Source organism: Malaya genurostris, chromosome 2 (genome assembly GCF_030247185.1).
Source record: "Malaya genurostris strain Urasoe2022 chromosome 2, Malgen_1.1, whole genome shotgun sequence".
NCBI classification, from domain to species: domain Eukaryota; kingdom Metazoa; phylum Arthropoda; class Insecta; order Diptera; family Culicidae; genus Malaya; species Malaya genurostris.
The window spans coordinates 40,842,962-40,862,083 of record NC_080571.1 but is presented as its reverse complement, the minus strand read 5'-3'; the positions used below and the strand labels follow the sequence as shown (position 1 = coordinate 40,862,083).

At 35.9% G+C, this 19,122-nt stretch overlaps 1 protein-coding gene across 5 annotated transcripts in view; it reads left to right on the top strand.

Annotated features, from left to right (window-relative positions):
• Positions 1-19,122, top strand: part of LOC131427411 (uncharacterized) — a 281,665-nt gene that overhangs the window by 247,465 nt on the left and 15,078 nt on the right. The window contains exons 1-2 of one of the 5 annotated variants that reach the window (XM_058590575.1): positions 14,855-14,901; positions 14,969-15,016. The exons of 3 other annotated variants lie outside the window; for them this stretch is intronic. The gene's annotated coding sequence lies outside the window, so the exon portion shown is untranslated. Of the gene's footprint in view, positions 1-14,838; positions 15,017-19,122 lie in introns of those variants that run through there. One more of the 5 variants, XM_058590574.1, reaches the window with a different exon arrangement.

The following is a 19,122-nucleotide window of genomic DNA, read 5'->3' as shown; positions in this document are numbered from 1 at the left end:
CAGTTATCTAGGCTGTGCTTTGTTTAAGTCAACTCTCTGAAACAATATTTTCGAAGATTACATCAGATCTCATCGTTTAACGCATTTCTAAGACATTTGACATCAAAATTAAATTTTCGATTTTCGAATACAATATCTCTCTTCTTACCTATCATGTCCGAACCTTCAGTCGATATACAATTCTACTCGAAACGGATACGTTCTTTTTTGTTGTTTATATTAAGAAGACTCTTGTCACCATTACTTACTTTATTATTATTTTTTTTTTGCGTTAATGGTAAACGCTCCGAATGTTTTTCCTCCGTTTACTATTACAATTTAAAATAACTATTAATTTATGATGGACTATAAAATACAACCCCATTCCCATCCTCTCACTCTGCTACTGAAGCAAAAGTCATCACCGTTATGCTGAACAAATGGTGTCTTAGTCACACGGACAGGCGGAGGAATGATATAGGAATTTGTTACCACTGAGTTATCTGACCTTCTGACGATCTTCTCATTTGGCCACAAACTTTTAGACAATTTGTTTGTCTATTGGACATCTTTCTCTATAGAAAGGTAATAGAATTGCTGAAAACCCCGATTTTGATCGGAGCTCCGGAGACGCCAAGTGTTACGAGGGTTGTTAGTTAGCCTAAAAATTCAAACAGTATTATATTTGATCAGAAATGGTTTTCTCGTTTTTCAAAATATGCCCCTGGATGATCAATATACTTCTGCATACGTTTGAACTTTTGTTGAATTTGGTTCGTCTTGGAACACCCAGTTTAGATTCGGGCTCATATGAGTGAATCCATGTTTCGTCACCTGTGTAGATATTATACACCAAATTTTAAGCACCACGATCGAATTTCTTTACACCAATCGACACGAGTCTTTTATGAGCGATTTTCAAATTATGTGGGATCCAACGCGAACAATTTTTTTTATGACTAAATGTTCATGGAAAATAACATATAAGCTTTTCACACTAACGCCCAAGGCTGCCTTCATTTCACGGTAAATCACATGGCGATCTTCCATCGTAAGATTTTTCACAGCATCGATGTTTTCTGGCGAAACAACTTATTTTGAACGAACTTCTTTGAATTCATCGGTAAGCGAACTACGACCGCGACTGAATTCGTCGCTATGCCAGTTTTTTTTACAGTCGCATAGGATGGTGCTAAACTGCCAAAAGTCGAACTAAGTTGATTGAAGCACTCCAGGCCCGTACTCAGGATTTCATTTCGGGAGGGGCCCAAAGATTAAAAAATAATGTTACTGAAGATTGCTTTCCAAGTAGCAAACATTGTTCTAGGACTGAATTTATTAACTCTTCTCGCAACGATTATGCGATTGGAAAAGCGCACTTTTCTTGAATGATGTGCAACAAGTTTCTTGTTTCATATGTTTCACAACAGTAATATATGCTAAGTGAAAACCGGAATTGAAACTGCTTAAATCAACTTGTCATACAGTCAGTTGAAAAATCGGATGTGGAATTTAATCCATTCAGGTTTTTGAGTTGGTTTCACGAGCAGTAATATAAATGAATTTTTCATCCCTTACAAAAACGTGTTGAATCAATTGTCTAACATATCTAACAAAAATAACCGATATGAAGCAATTGTGAAACATGCCAATTATAACAAGCTTTAATTGCTACTTGGGTTATGTACCCAATTCTCGGTGTGCCTTGTACGGCTGTTTTTAATATACACTTCAAACTTTTCCACTGGAACTGATATTGTATTACATTTCGTTACGTTTACAGTCTTGTTATTTCTGTAACACATGTCTGAGACATGTTTAAATAATTATATGTTTTATACTTTTGGTTTCGAAAATCTTGTCAGATATGCGACGTAAGCGTCGAAGCCCGCTTTTGTGAACTAACCGAATCAATCTGGACGAATTTTATCAGAGGTTATCAGCCCAAATAAGTGTTATATATTTTTCTAATGAAAAACTTATGCTATGATGAACACTAGGTTTTTTATTTGATCAAATTACCGTACATTAAATCCTGATTTTTGTGCATAAACTAGGTATGAATTTGTTATAGGTACAACCCCTTGCCGTTCGTTCGTATTCAGCTAAGTCGAAGAAACTATTTTTGAGATAAATCGAACAAAACGAATAAGCCTAGACAGAAGCAGTAGGGGACTGCCGCTTGATTCAATTTGTTCTGATTGAAGCAAGTAAGATTTTTTGGTACTCGTCGATTAGTTGAGTGCACATGAAAAATTAGCTAAAACGGTTGGATCACAGATTTGCTTTCAAGTTAAGAAACGTTTTTGCGAAGAAAAAGTTCTGGGTTCTATTAATCCTCTACTCCGTTCGTCAAAAACAACTCTTTGAAGGGGTTCAACGAACCAGACTTCGAATTGCTCAATAACTATGCCTAGCTACATGATTGAAAATTTCTTCCATTGCACCATCGAATTATTGCCTTTATCGAATCATTACCCTCTATGAAGTGAGTGAGTTCACGATGGAAGAAAACAAAATTAAACACATATTTTCCCTAATTTCATTATCCGCTACCGTGTCCGCGTGGAATCATCAAATCATCCAATCAATTTGGGCAGTAACTAGAAAAGAAGACGCGCAATATTTTTATGGCCGGTCACTAATTATCATCGGCAAAGCGTCAAAGCATCCGCCGGTACGGAGTTGGAATTTCACTTTGAAGTAGTCGCGAGAGCAAAAAAAAAACTACCCACTCAATTCCACCTACAAGCGCGGGCAGCTTCACGGTGCATCGATGATTGAAAATCGACGCGCCTTTTTTCGTCGGCTCAAACTACTGGGTTGAAGTCTCCGTCTGGTATAATTAGGCTACTACATACCAATTGGAGTCTAAGTGTTTGCGGTGGCTGACGACTCTGGTGGTGGTGGTGGTGGTGGTGGTAAATGTGTGTAACAATAACACAACCAGAGGCCACAGACGGTCATTTCTAATCTGCTTCTCAGTCCCCGCTCCAAATCATGACTGCTGATCGTAGTCACTTTGTGCCACCGCGGAACCGACACGGAACCTTAAATCACCACCAGGCGGATCAAGGCTCCTCTACGAAGTAGAAGTGATTTGATTTATCGCTTGATTGTTAGTTTTCAATTTAATATCTCTATTATCGAAGACCGCTTTCACTCTTCGTTGTACGGGAAGTCGAAAGATGCACTTTCTGGTTGTTTTGCTTTTTTGTTTTGTTACTTTTTTTGGTGCTGTCTACTCTAAACCATTAACCTAGTCAGCTAGCGCCCGGTAGCAGCTGCAACGAAAGGAAAATTCAACCGTTGATTGCGATGAACGGATGCGAAACAATACAAGGAAAACTTTCCCAATAAATTACCAATGCACAGTGGCTCTTTCGGGGGGGAAAAGCAGTTACACAACAATACATGATAATCCTGCAGCTGCAAATAATATGCATATTTGATTACTTGATTGGATAACTATGGCTCTCAACCAGAGAAATTGCGTTGCCTAAATTAGTCTCAGTTGATGAAATCGAGTTCCGATTTCAATATGTTCTTATGTGATAAGAGTTAATTACGTTAGTTTGAGTGCTACACATTTTTCTGCAGTAGGGTTACGACCTCGGATGCATCCCAATTTTTATTTCGGAAAAAATGATGCTTTCGGGAATTTCAAATCATACATAAATTGTACTGTAATAACTCATGCTACAGACGTATCTGAGTACTAATTTTTACCTCATTTTTCGATAATTCTTTGGAGTGTATATAACTAACTTTTGATGTAATTACCGGAAACTCGACAATGCGTGTGGGATATGCGCATTGTTTTGTCCAGGCGAGCTGGTTCTTTGGCTAACAACAATGTTCCAGTCAATGGTTCCTTTGGAACAGGGGAAGACCAAAAATAAATTTTGTTTCAACCATCTTCCTTTACAATCTCTTAGTCGGAATCGGCATATAATCTTAAAACCTGATTCAATCCACCTAGGTGTGTAATGATACCTTTCTCATATTACTCCTAAAATCATAAATATTACTGTGGAATTCGCAAAAGCAACTATTCATTGAATAGAAATAGGAAAGTTTGTTCGGACTTAATCTAACAAACTTTACTAATCTTGTTTACCCTGCAGTTGCGGAACCGGAAGTAGTATCCACAACAAATTTAGGAATTCCGTATGAAACTTTAAATTTTTTCTTTTAACCTATAAGTTTGTAAAAATCGATTTGGCCATCTTGAAGAAAAGTGAGTGAAACCATTTTTGCAGTTTCCAATCACCATTTCCAATTCTTCCGAAACCGGATTCAAATGACCGGAATAGCCGAAGTTGGTTCGTTTGCCAGTAACAAATATGACCTCCAAATTGGAATAGTTTTGAACTTAGTTAAGCCTAGATCTACTATCTCATGCTCTATTTCGATTAAACCAATGAAACGAAATCTAACAAACGATGCAAACCTGCGTTTCTGTTACTTCTGCATATGTAAGTCGAGCTAAAGAGCATGAATCAGCAGCATGAAACATGTAGTAGGATTATTATTATTATTATTATTATTATTATTATTATTATTATTACTATTATTATTATTATTATTATTATTATTATTATTATTATTATTATTATTATTATTATTATTATTATTATTATTATTATTAATATTATTATTATTATTATTATTATTATTATTATTATTATTATTATTATTATTATTATAATTATTGGCATCACTACACCACCGGCACGGTATTACTGCACTATCAGCTGTGAAAATTGCATATTTTTTCAAATAAATTTCATTCATTGACATTGTTTTATTCTTTGGGTCGCACTCATCATAAAATAGCCAAAATTTTTATCAACCGCAGCACCGTCTTTTACCAATATCACACACTAGTAGCACACATCCGTAACCGTTTCGTTTCATTTATAGCATGAACGTTCGTTGTGTGTTTGCTTCTTCCACGTTGCACGTTCCGGTGTTGAATATATTGTCATATTGTACACTCACACAGAGAGAGAGAGATTTGCTCAGTTCGTCGAGCTGAGTCAAATGGTATATGACATTCGGCCCTTCGGGTCTCGGTTAAAAAGTCAGTTCAAAAAAACTTTCTGGTAATGTAAATTTTGTTACAAAAATTCTCTTTGCATGCTTCGTTTTTCCTAAATAGAATTAGACTGTCTTTTTAAAAGTGACTGACACATATAGATAAATAATTAATTTTGGATGCGAAAAAATACTGTACACGCTTAGCAATTGCTTCAACAGTGTTATCCGAACTCTGCTCCATTGAAAAGAACTGTTTGTTATTGATTTGCTGAATTTAAACACAGTCGTACAGGCACCGACGATGTTGAACATTCTGGTCGTCTAATTGAGGTGGCTACTGTAGAAAACATCAGAAAAGTCTACAAATTGACAATCGTAAATTGAAATTGTGTGAGATAGCTGAGAAAGCTCTATTCAAAGTGTGTGCTGCGTTCACTAGCAGTCGATCAAAATCGACAACGTGATGATTCAAAGCAATGTTTTGTCATGTGTTACAAATAAATCAATTTTTTGCGTCGATAGGTGACAATGGATGAAACATGGATCTATCACTTCTCTCCGGAATCAAAACGATCATAATCTGAATGGAAAGTGTCCAAAGGCACAACAGTCAGTTGGGAAGCTTATGGCGTCCGTATTTTGGGATGCACATGGTATAATCTTTATCGACTATCTTTAGAAAGAAAAAAAAACAATCCATAACGAATACTTAACGCTCGTTTTCGTCCTGTATTTTACAGTATCGTACTGTATTTTTGACCCAAATACTTCGCTCTGTTTTTCACCCTTAAATGTACTGTATTTTGATTTGTACTATATTTTCCTGTTTTTTTTCATGTCAGAAATTGAATACAGAATTCTAAGTCTTTAACGTATCGGATTTCCACGTATTGCCACAATACAAAATGTCAGAAAGAACAGTGACAACAGGCCTTATTCTCTTCTTTTCGTCATTTTTCATCATTATCATTATTCATTCATGTTCAGAGCGCGTAACATGAAGTAAATGATCACCACCAAAAAGAAAGAATACACTGAATCAAAATCATCGTCATAAACATCCGATTTCCAAAAAAATATAACTCGATTTTTGTGCAAAAAATGTTTGATGATTGATTAGTGCATTTTTTAAATATTATATTGAACCGTTTTGTTTTATTATTTTACCTTAAAAAAGAAAAATGAAAAAAAAAACTGCTGAGATTATGAAAATAAATCATCATGATTTTGTTGATTTAAAAACAAAAGAAAATTGTCACCATCAAAATGAAAGAATACGCTAAATCAAAATTATCGTCAAAAATATCCGATTCCCAAAAAAAAATTGATATTTTTTTGCAAAAAAATGTTTGATGATTCATTCGTGCACATTTTTTTAGTTTATATTGAACTAAAATTACCTTACAAAAGGTGATAAATCATCCGATAGCTATTGGCTCTTATTTTTTATTCACTATTGTTATATAAATAAATATATGCGTACTGCGAAATTTTCTTTTTTTTTCAATGTCGATGTACTGAATTTTTTATTTTTGCGTGAATAAGTTACACGACTTTTTGAGTGATGTGCATTTTTTAGCAGTTTCAGCAATTAACAGCAGCAAAAGTAGCAAAATCAGAATCGACTTTTCTCAATTTGATCAATATTTGGCACACGTTTTAGAATTATTAGCCATCTGTTTTGCACGGATGTAGAGACCGATTCAATTCAAGACTGATTTTTGAAAAAGGCGTATGAAGTTTTGCAAGCACTTTCTTCAGATCGTGATAACTCGGAAACTGTTAATTGCACAAAAATTATGTCCAAGAAGAAGTTGTAGGAAATCAATTGGAAAAAAAATTTTGAATCTCTGCTTTCAAAAATCAGAAAACCAACCATAAAACTAAAATTTAGATTAAAAATTGCTTTATTATTTAAAAAAATGTTTATATTTCAATTCACACTAACCTAACTTGCACCAAAATATGGGCTTTAAGTTAAAGTTCGAAATAAAATTATTTTAAAAAATGGTAGAGAGGGTTTTATTTAATTTTATTTTTTTAATTGATTTTCTAATTCTTGAAAAAGTAGTCAACTGCTTAACAGTTTACTTTTTTTTCAAGCGTGCCTGCTCGATTTCTTACAACTTCTTCTTGAACACCATTTTTGTGCAATTTACAATTTCCGAGTGACCACGATTTGAAGAAAGTGCATGCAAAAATACGCACGCTCTTTTTAAAAAATCAGTCTTGACACGAATCGGTCTCTGCTGCATTCATGAAAAATAAATGTTTTGTCATACTAAAACGTGTGCTAAGTTTCATCCGAATAGGAGGATTTGAGTTCTGATGCCTTGCTAATCTTTCTGGAATTGCTCTTTTGTGACTAAAGTCTACATGTCCAAAAAGTTTCATTGAATCCTGGTAGGCTGCTCTGAATACGTTTAAGTGCGAGATACATAATCGGTCCGAAACATGTGCTTGTCAATATGTTTAGGCTTCCCTACAAGTTTGCTCTTCATGATGGACATTTGCGTGCGGGTTTGTGTCAGAATACAGCAATTCCATGAGAAAATATTAGAGCCGCATTTTTATTTTATTTTATAATTAGAGTGACCATTTCCATGTTAGGGTGGATCGAAAAATCGTTTTTTTTCGATTTTCTTCAAAAAAGACATTTTCTAAAATAACAAAAAGGTAAGAGGTAAAATGTGCTCATATTATAATTACTATGAATAAACGGAGGTGCATGGTCACAAACAACAAAGACTTGAAAATAAAAAATACTCAAAACCAAAAAACAACGAATCGCTAATTTTTTAATATAGTGTGTAAAAATGTTTAAGCTTTCAAAAAAATATAAAATTACATAGTGCCCATTAGTCTACCTACCATGAAAACCGTTGAAAGGGTATACAAATGACATTATAAAACACAAAACTCCAACTTTTTAATGTTTACATATTTTTCCCAAAAACTACAGGCATTTCTTGACAAAAATCCACAAATTAGCGGAATCGGTCAAGTGGTTCAAAAGTTGTAAATTTATCAACAACATCTACTACGAAAACTTGAAATTTCCAAAAATTTCATAACTCGAAAACAAAAAATAACGCATCGCTAATTTTTGGATATGTTATGTAAAACTGTTTCATTTTTCAGAAACAAAATATAAAATGACATAGTGTTCATTGGTCGCAAACCATGAAAACCGTTAAAAAGTTATACAATTGACTTTTTCAAACAAAAAACTTCAACTTTACAATATTTATTGACACTACATCTAAAAAACTAGCGGAATCGGTTGAGTGGTTCAAAAATTATGATTTTCTAAAAAAGGTCTTTTTTGAAAAAAAATCGAACTAAAATTTTTTATCCACCATGACGAAATAAAAATATATGAGTCGAATAATTTCCGATGGAGAACGATTCTTCCAAATATTTCGAAATTTCGTATATTTATTTATTTTTTTATTTTTATTTGATTCCATCTGACTGTAGTCGACATGAAATATTACCTTATATTATATCGATGGACTATTTTTAATCCGTGTTATGAATCGTCAAGATGGTTCTCCAAATTCAAAAAACTCTTCGACAGATGTAAAAGTGCGGATTATTGATGTAAAGTCCAAAAGTAGTACGATGGAAGCGAGGTACGAGTAAGGAACCTTGACGCAGAGATCTGGATGGCACTCGGATGCATAACGATAACAATAGATTAGGGCTGTCGACTTCTCCATTCAAAATCTTTACGACAAATCCAGTCTGTTGGATACAACGACGTCGTTGAAGAGTTTCCATATTTAGCAGCTTGCAGCAAGCATCATACGGTGGTAGATTTATCGAGTCACGCCAAGGAAGGTACCGCAATGCAAATCTGATGAACTTGCGCTGCACGTTTTCGATCCTCTGACTCCAAGTCAATCGATTAGGATGCCAAACAATTGAAGCATTCTCCAGTATTGGCCGAACGAGAGAGCAGCAGAGAGCTTTTAAACAGTACGACATCAGACATTTTTTTTATATCTTCATGATAAATCCTAATTGTCGATTAGCTTTAGCGATTACTGCCGATCGATGCAAATTGAACGTAAGCTTTTGATCAAGTAGCACACCCAAATCGCTAAATTTGTGAGTTCTTTGCATAATAACACTATCGATGACATAGTCGAATCTTATTGGCTGTTTCGATGACACCATTCGACGAATTGATCTAATATTGCTTGAAGGCAAACGCAGTCCTGGGTAGATCGAACGATGAAATAAATCTTTAAATCATCGGCATACGCTAATTTACATCCAGGCCTTAGAATTGATGTCGTTCATATACAGAATGAAAAGCAACCGACCTAGATTGCTTCCTTGGGTTACTCCGGACGAGTTAGAGAAACTGGAGGATTTAGTTGAGCCAAGCTTAACACGTAGAGTTCTGCAAGTCAAGTATGATCTATGCCAATTAGTTATACGCTCTGAAATCCCTAGCTTTGATAACTTTGCTAGAAGAATATCATGGTCAATTGTATCGAAAGCAGCTTCAAGATCCGTATAAATTACATCCACTCCGTGTTCTAAGTGTTCAAAACAAGTTGTTGCGAATTAGAGAAGATTTGTGGTAACTGATCGTCCGGGCATAAATCCATGTTGATCGTTCGAAATATAGCATTTAGCTTAAGCAAGGAGAGCATTGCTAACAATAATTTCAAAAATTTTGGATGCAACTGAGAGACTTGTAATACCACGATAATTCGCAACATTCCGTTTATCCTTATCTCCGATGAATTCAAATTGCGATACTCATTGGATGGTAAAAGAAAGCTACGTTTATTCTCACCAGAACGGTGTCTACGTAACCGTCGCTGTGAGGCATTACGTTTTCGTTTCAATGATCGCAATAGTGATGTACTCCAAGCAGGAGAAATACTTAGCCGACGAATCGGTACATTTGTGTTCGTAGTCCTCGAACATTCTGGTAGTACAGGGTGATTTTTTAAGAGCTTGAGAACTTTTTTAAACAATAAAACGCATAAAATTTGCAAAATCTCATCGGTTCTTTATTTTAAACGTTAGATTGGTACATGACATTTACTTTTTGAAGATAATTTCATTTAAATGTTGACCGCGGCTGCGTCTTAGGTGGTCCATTCGGAAAGTCCAATTTTGGGCAACTTTTTCGAGCATTTCGGCCGGAATAGCCCGAATTTCTTCGGAAATGTTGTCTTCCAAAGCTGGAATAGTTACTGGCTTATTTCTGTAGACTTTAGACTTGACGTAGCCCCACAAAAAATAGTCTAAAGGCGTCAAATCGCATGATCTTGGTGGCCAACTTACCGGTCCATTTCTTGAGATGAATTGTTCTCCGAAGTTTTCCCTCAAAATGGCCATAGAATCGCGAGCTGTGTGGCATGTAGCGCCATCTTGTTGAAACCACATGTCAACCAAGTTCAGTTCTTCCATTTTTGGCAACAAAAAGTTTGTTAGCATCGAACGATAGCGATCGCCATTCACTGTAACGTTGCGTCCAACAGCATCTTTGAAAAAATACGGTCCAATGATTCCACCAGCGTACAAACCACACCAAACAGTGCATTTTTCGGGATGCATGGGCAGTTCTTGAACGGCTTCTGGTTGCTCTTCACTCCAAATGCAGCAATTTTGCTTATTTACGTAGCCATTCAACCAGAAATGAGCCTCATCGCTGAACAAAATTTGTCGATAAAAAAGCGGATTTTCTGCCAACTTTTCTAGGGCCCATTCACTGATTTGCAAGCGTTGCTCGTTAGTAAGTCTATTCATGATGAAATGTCAGAGCATACTGAGCAAATAATAATGCATGAAAATCATAACCTCAAAAAATCTGAGCAAATACTAATGCATGAAAATCCTAACCTCAAAAAAATCACCTTTTATATTCAAAGCCGGCAATCATCACCAGCTGGAAACGGCGACAAAGTAGCATCAAATCCGGAAATATTAGGAATAGTAGAATACTTGCCTTTGGTGGAAACCCTAGGGTTTCCAAGGGGAGGGTGTCAAGGATGGTACGGATAAATCATTTATGTCTATGGTACTGATACCGCGATCAGATGGAACACCAATAGGTTGACCTTCATTACCACGGCGAAGTTTAACACCAAACCTCGGCCAGTCATTCTTGGTGCGGGTCGAAGATTTGTCCAAGAGAGAGTCAAAATGACATGCAACGATCGACTTTGTCGTTCAGTTTTTCGACTAACTTGAACAACTGATGAACTTGTGCTGGTAAGCCATCTTCAGATATCAGATATCAGTTCCTCATGAAATTTCTAAACATTAGATTCAGATGGCGAAGCCATGTTCCTTTTGAAAACGCACCGTATGTCCTATTTCTGCTATCAGCTCCAAATATCTACTCTGCCGACTTCACACGGAAAGACCGAAATCAGCATTTTGGCGAAAACATTAGTTGATTTTCTGATTTTAGTTAGTTATTTTTTGAGACAACTAAAAAAATCTTACTCTTGCTAATTTAGATTTTCTAAATCTAGTTCCCTTAATAATAATAAAATATTTGATGAAATGGCTATTTTTTTAGTTGAATTCGCCAATTAAACGTGCTGTCATTTCTTAGCTAAGGCACAATTCATATCCATTCAACTAATTTTTTAGTTGAATTAGAGAAATAAAACGTTGTTTTCAACCAACATAAATGGTTGAATTGGTTTCTGCAATTTGCAGCTATATGGCGCTCTGCCACCAAAAAAACGTTAACACCGTAATGACTACTAGCCACTAGATGGCACACTACCACCGAAAAAAAATTCGGTCGCGGTTATCTTTTCTATATTGGCAGGTATAAATACGATGCTGTATTGGAGAAAAAGACATAAGCGAAACTTTTAGAAAATTTTACTTCTAAATCGCTGTTTTCTTCATTCGACTTCGCGAAATCGACTCTCTCACTGAAAACTTTGATACAAAAAACATCATTTGACGTGTACAATTAGAGTGCAACATTCGAAACTCACTTCACTGTTCCGCGTAAAAACATTATTACGCACAATCGCTTCAAATGCGCATAAATTATGAATAAATACACTTTCCACTAACAGTTTACGTCATTTTCACATATCGGTTTAGAAATTTATATATGGATATATCGTAACACATGCGAAAAACATCTAAACAATTTGCAAGCAGTTTCAACAAGCATTTTTAGCTTTTTAATGGATTGTTTTGCTTTGCATTTCTCATGAGTTTTTGACTAATAAACTTGTTAATAAAACCAATTTCATTTTTGTTTTCTTTGTGCTGTCCTTCAGTAATGACGGTGATAGATAAATAGAATCAAATTTTCTGATTTTAATAACGAAATTAGTTGTCAATGAGAATTTCGTGTTGGATTGAAATATTGCTGGTTTGTGTCCAGAATATTCGCCAACTAAACACATTCTCTAAAAATAAGAGTTTTTTCAGCAAAGTAAATTCTCAATTTTAACTAATTTTATAGTTATTTTGGAAATTTTGTTGTTAAAATCAACTAATTCTAAAACAGTAATACGAATTAGGCGCAGAGCTAATTTCGGTCGTTCCGTGCATAAGGCATCGTTTGATCATTTCGAGCATTCAAAACCTGCGCGAAAAGCTCCTTGCTACCAAATGCTCTGAGAAGAATCGGTGCCTGTTTCCCAACCAGACACGTTTCCCTCGAACCGACGTTTTGGCTTTATCCGAGAATATCTGTTCCATCTGATTGTTACATCGGAAATAACAGATCGGCTGAAAAGTTCGTATCGTTTCTATGAGAGGGCGCCACTAGAATTAAATCCATACCATTTTCAGTTAGTACCAACCTTCAAAAGATAAGTGTATAAATTTGACAGCTGTCTGATTATTAGTTTGTGAGATATTGCATTTTGAGTGAAGCTACTTTTGTTATTGTGAAAAAAATGGAAAAAAAGGAATTTCGTGTGTTGATGAAACACTACTTTTTGATGAAAAAAAGTACCGCCGATACCAAAAAATGATGAGTGTTATCCAGACTCTGCACCGGGCGAAGCAACAATTCGTAAGTGGTTTGCAAAATTTCGTACCGGTCATATGAGCACCGAAGACGATGAACGCAGTGGACGTCCAAAAGAGGCTGTTACCGATGAAAACGTGAAAAAAATCCACAAAATGATTTTCAATGACCGTAAAGTGAAGTTGATCGAGATAGCTGACACCCTAAAGATATCAAAGGAACGTGTTGGACATATTATTCACGAATATTTGGATATGAGAAAGCTTTGTGCAAAATGGGTGCCGCGTGAGCTCACAATCGATCAAAAACAACAACGAATTGATGATTCTGAGCAGTGTTTGGAGCTGTTATATCGAAATAAAACCGATTTTTTTCGTCGAAATATAACAATGGACGAAACATGGCTCCATCACTTCACTCCGGAGTCCAATCGACAGTCAGCTGAGTGGACTGCACGCGATGAACCAAACCCAAAGCGTGGAAAGACTCAACAATCGGCCGGTAAGGTTATGGCGTCTGTATTTTGGGATTCGCATGGTATAATTTTCATCGACTACCTTGAAAAGGGAAAAACCATCAAGTGACTATTATATAACGTTATTAGAGCGTTTGAAGGACGAAATTTCAAAAAAAAAACAAGGCCTCATTTGAAGAAGAAAAAAGTTTTGTTTCATCAAGACAATGCACCGTGTCACAAGTCGATGAAAAGCATGCTGAAATTGAACGAAAACTTTTCAGACGAACTGTTATTGTCTATTTTGAATCACTGTTAAAATAATTTTCTAATGATTTTTTCCACAAAGATACTCTTGATTTGCTTGAAAGCATTTGTATATCAACCAAGCAAATTCAAAATGTTGGCGTTAAGCAAACATTTTGACTAATGAGCTTCGGCGCATCGCTTTTGTTTCGTGTACTGTCCGACCTCGCTGACGTTTGTTCGGGCTTGGCTGAAGCAAACAAACCTGGCATCAGGTAAACGGGGCCAATGAGATGGTTTCAGGTTTGTATGCAACGATGCTAAAGAAGAAGTTGAGTTCAAGTTGAGAAGTAAAAATTTCAAATATCTGTGAGACCGGTTCAGATAGTCGGCAAACAAAAAAAATTGTAAATTCTTGAAAGTCTGCCATAATCTGCCGACGAAAAATAACGACAGACAGATCTGCAAAGCTGGCAACTCTGGCCAGTAATGTCTATTTTCATACTGCTTAGACAGATATTGAAGGTGTTTTGATTTTACTTCTACACTGAATCAAAAGAGTAATCTGAAAATACTACAAGTTTACAATGCCAATGCCTGCTTCGATTTTACCGCTTGGTCGAAGTTTTGGCTGCTGAGTTACGGATTGATGAGTGATCTCACCCACTGCAATTATATGGCAAAGATTTCCACCGTATCAGTTAAGATAGCACACTTCTCCGAATATCCTATCTTGGTGCAATTGGTGCGACAATGAAAATAATCTTTGGTCACGTTGGTCGATTTCAATCGGAATTCGAAGAATTTTTTTTTTCTATATTTAGAACCTGCATTCAACTGTAAGTGTTGACAGTAAAGTGACAAAAATACATTATTTTATGTGACATGTTTTGGTAGGAATCAAACTTAGTTTACGACCTACGACGCATCATTTGGTCACCCAATCGATAGTCCCATATAAACATATCTTTTTTTTTTCTTTCCGAAATCTTACGACTTCACCCTAATTACCCTAAGTGTTTGTCATCAAATCCCCGAGGCAGCGTATTACCTGACTGCCAGCTACCTATACATTAAAAACATTCCCGCTATCGGACCGCAGGCACGCAAACACGATTTTTGTTTTAGTTCGTATTTATCACTCCACCAGTGATAACAGAAGAAAGGTTTTTCGCGAGTTTCGCGAGAACACAAACGTGTAAGTCGGAGGTGTGGGTGGACATTGTGCAGTGACATTCCGTTTATTTCATTTAATTTAACTACAGGTGTTCCGGATTTGTGATCATTTCTCCGTCATCGAGCGTTGAAAAAAAGTGAGTTTTTTGCCAACACGTGATCCTGGATCGTTGTTTTTGTTTGACTTGAATGACGTCATCAGAAGCGAAGAATCAATGAGACAAACAAGTGTCGGGGTTTATCTAGCGAATTACGTGCTTGACCGAAAGCAAGTGGAGAATTTAATCACTGTAAATACTACACTATATTTATTCCTCCTGAACAAAAAGCGCCGATTAGTTAACTATGAATAGAAATATTGCATGTGCTGAACTCGTGAGTTTTAAATCAGTCCTTATCAAAATCTGATCGTAAAGATTTCAGTTTGTCATTTGTGTTGAAAGACGTAGTAAGTACTATTATAATACTATTCCACTCTTATTGCACTGGAATTTGATCTAAATTATTATCGCATGTGTCGGGATGAGTTGAAGCCGTTGGTGTCGGCGCGACAGGAAAATTACACCGGCGCTCTTATCGCACTTTGGCTTTGAAACCATCGATCAAGTGCTGGCTGACCGCCGGATTTTTTTTTCTGGTAAGCTACGCTACCAGAAAAAAAGAATCTATTTTTCCATCGGACAGTGTAGATAAATTTGGCAACCTTGACCACCGCATGACTGTTGGCCTACGTAACAGATAAGTCAAAATATCGTCGTAGTGTGCCCTGATAAACGTAACAACAATGCCGATCGGTCTTCTGGCAACCGATTGTGGAAATGTGAACAGCCATCAAGATTTCAAGATTGATTGATTATTGACCGCGCATCCAATTACGGAAAGAATGTTAAGGAAATTCCCTCGATTTCTGTTCGGCAATAAAACTGACTGCTTGTCTGGTCTGCATGTGAAGTGAAGATAACTGGCGCATGTTTCGATTTAACCTGTCTTCTACTGGAAGCTTTTTACGTGCACTACATGAACGAAAACATCCTGTTTTGAATGGTTTGATAATTCTCATTCTGGCGTCAATTATTTATGCCCTCTGTGGGGATGGATGATAATTTGTTTATTAAATCATTGGATTAAAAAACTTAGAGTAGGTAATGTCAGAGGCATAACCGTAAGATTGAAGTAGGATTGGATTTGGTACCGTATGACCGTTAAAGATTTTATAAAAAAAAACATTAGGTTTCGGAAGATCGCGTTTGTATTCTAGGAAGTAAGGCGGCAGTTTAGGACAGTTTTCTAAATAAGTTCTTTACGTTACTTTTGGGTTCCTGAAAAAACCGTTAGTGGTTTTGAACGCGCCAGTCCTAGTCATTTCGCTCATATATTTTTTAATATTTCATATATCTCAATATTTCAGTGAAAGAAATTATCAAAATGATGTACGGGATTCATTTCTGGTTTTCATAAGAGTCCAGTTGTGGAGTTTTCTGCGATATAAAACACTGCTGGCTTTATTGGCACTCGTTTGATGCGAATTTTGCACTGTGAAATTATTCTAGGTTTGCATTAAACCAAATCCAAAGAAGTAATCTTTATAATTCTTTAGATTACATTTAAAGTCCTTAGAATGGCTGATTTTGTATACACTAAGGGTGAAGCCAGAGTGGGCGCGAGAGATAGTCGCGAGTGTCAAAGTGACAGTAGCAACAAAATAATATAATTTAATTATATCCCTCTTAATTGAAAGAAAGATTCTGATCAAAATAAATAGAAATCATCTTGACTGAATCCACTCTCATTTAAGCCAAATGCTGTAGTGTCAATCGCTGAAGCTCTATCCGAAGTTGTAGCTTTTTTTTTGCAGAATGCAAATCTTTCTCACTCGACAATGTTTTTTTTTTCTCCAGTAGTTTCAACTTTCAAAGTTCTATTTCCAGAAGTAGTGACGATTGGTTATTCTATTCGGAGTTCTCTTCCACTTTCTTGCTGAAAAGCGAAATAGAAGAGAAACTTGGCTAGTTCGAATATCTCATTCTGGCTAAATGCCATTTCAAATTACCCTTCTTCGACTTGTCGTTGTCGTTGTAATATACAAAAGACTTTATATTCCTCGAAGATGGCTGTTGAAATAAAACCAACTTCTTAGCATTTTCAACTTAAAAATTTACAGAAAAAACTTTTTTCATCGAGATAACTCGAAATATTCTCAAAACTCATTGCACTTTCATTCACTGCACATGCTAGTATTTTTTAATATTTTCGAAATCTCTTTCCAGCACTTGCGCATTCCGTTAAAACTGCTCCGATTAGAGCTTTGATATCAATAAAAGTATCTTCTTCCGCCATAACGAAAAATAATTTAGAAAACCTTTGGTCGCTCGTTAATCGCATGAAAAACTGTGCACGTGCTGCTTCGTTGTTTGTCGCACCGAAAATCGGTTGTCACTACGCAACGCCTCGTGTTTACTCTGAAATATATGTTCATTTTTTGCTGTAAACAATTGCACAAAATACAGAACTTTAATGGTTGCTTCGCATCGTTTTGGGTCGCGTGTCGCGCCCACTCTGGCTTCACCCTAAGGTCCTTTTTAATGCGATTTCTTACGCGGATTTCCCTCAAATCGCGTAATTTTTTTACGTGTTTTTAGCGAGTTTTCGAAGTTATCTGGTTTTCTTGTTTTGTCTTAGAAATACATGAAACGTCGAGATCTGGTGTTAGCCCGATTTTTTTTAAATTAAACTGAAAATTTTCGAATTGATAAATAAAGTTGGCATAAAATAAAATTTCTTCAATTTTGCGTTTTTTTTTCTATTGGGATTACCGAAGTTACGTCCCAAAGACGTTTTTTCCAAAAAAATTTTTATTAAGATTACACCATATCTCTCATTTCAGTTTCTAAGACATAAATCGGCACAAAAAAAAATTCTTCAGCTTTTTGTTTTTTTTTCTATGTGGATTTTCGAAGTTACGCGGGTTCAAGTTTGTTAAGTCCCATAAGTCTAAGTCGATTTTTTGTGCTACACCAGATCTAGATGTTTCATGCATTTCTAAGATGTTTGGCCTAAAAAAATTTCTTTAAGTTTTGCGGTTTTTTTACGCGGATTTCCGAAGTTGAGCGGTCTTATGTTCCGCATCGGTGTCAACTTTTCGTTGTATTTATCTCCAATACACACGACCAGCAGCAGGATGACGCAATCTTCTTTGAAATGAAACTCACTGCGAACGTCCCGCAGCAGAATTTCTCACAGAAGTACCATCAGTTATATTTTTCTGCGTTTAGGCTTGAGGAACGTAACCTCATATTCGCCATTGATTGAAGCACCAGTTGAATAATGTCTGGTGTAGTTCCACTGTCTTGATGTAGATGGCGATCTGTGCACTCAATGTGTCTCCGTTCATGGATTTTCATAGACTAGCAGCTAGCAAACGTGCAACAAGGGGGTCTATCTATAGATTCGGTTGATTTTTATGTTTTGTGTTTGGACCTATTTTTTCGTGATATAAACAAAAACCTTACCCCTTTTTCCATCCGTTTCTTGAACGAATTAGAGGAAATACTCAAACAGGAAAAAAGTTATTATTAAATAAAATCTGGAGTAGTTTCGTTACATTTTCATGTTGTGCAATTTTGAAAATGCACCCAAGTGAGTATAGTAAAGAAAAACGTAGTTCTACGCCAAAAGCATTATCTTTTTTTAGATTTGCAATTTAGGCATGTTTAGAAAGAAACAATTCCGAATGCATTTCCATACTTTTTCCTGGCGTAGAAAAATTTGTCGCATTTATCAAACCGTAACTCCAGAACCTGAACTCCAGAATCTAATAAATTTTAATAGCATCCACTGGTTTGAAACATATATTGAAAGTTCTTCTATCTCAGGAAAATAGGCGTGAGTTTCGTTTCAGAGTTTATTAGGATACCGTTACTTCTGGGGCCACTGCATTCGTGTGAGGAAAACCGTTCCAGACTAAGTACAGTTTGAGCCATTTAATATCTGGATACACTGTCTATTTACTATGGCGCACCAAGTTGTAGGATCTGGAATGTTTTGACAGCAGTTTGTTTTGAAATGTTCTCTTTTTTAGTGTTATTATCAGCTATATCGATATTAAGTGAGTTTTAACATACGATTATGTCAATAATGAATATATTTTCATCGGATCAAAAATGTCGCATTTTGCACCAGAAAGTATTGTTTTCATTTAATGAAAAGTGCTGCAAAGTCGCACCGAATGCTTGTTGAGGCATAT